Source organism: Halyomorpha halys, unplaced genomic scaffold (genome assembly GCF_000696795.3).
Source record: "Halyomorpha halys isolate HHAL.00 unplaced genomic scaffold, Hhal_1.1 Scaffold977.1, whole genome shotgun sequence".
In the NCBI taxonomy this organism is placed as follows: domain Eukaryota; kingdom Metazoa; phylum Arthropoda; class Insecta; order Hemiptera; family Pentatomidae; genus Halyomorpha; species Halyomorpha halys.
The window spans coordinates 146127-146353 of NW_027116440.1; positions in this window are offsets into that span (position 1 = coordinate 146127).

Consider the following 227-nt stretch of genomic DNA (forward strand, 5'->3'; position numbering starts at 1 on the left):
ATATTTTCTTACAGAGTTAAAGCCTTCATACCTAAATCAAAAAAATTGCATGTAATGTAGTAGATAATGGAATTACAATAAAATAACTGAAAATGATTGATTTCCAGTGTTTTCTAGGACATAAGTTTTGGAAACTTTCAAAAATTACTTCTCTTCTGTTGGTTATGTATTTATTTTTTTAACACATCAAATAGCAACTAAGCTCAATTGATATTTTCTTACAGAGT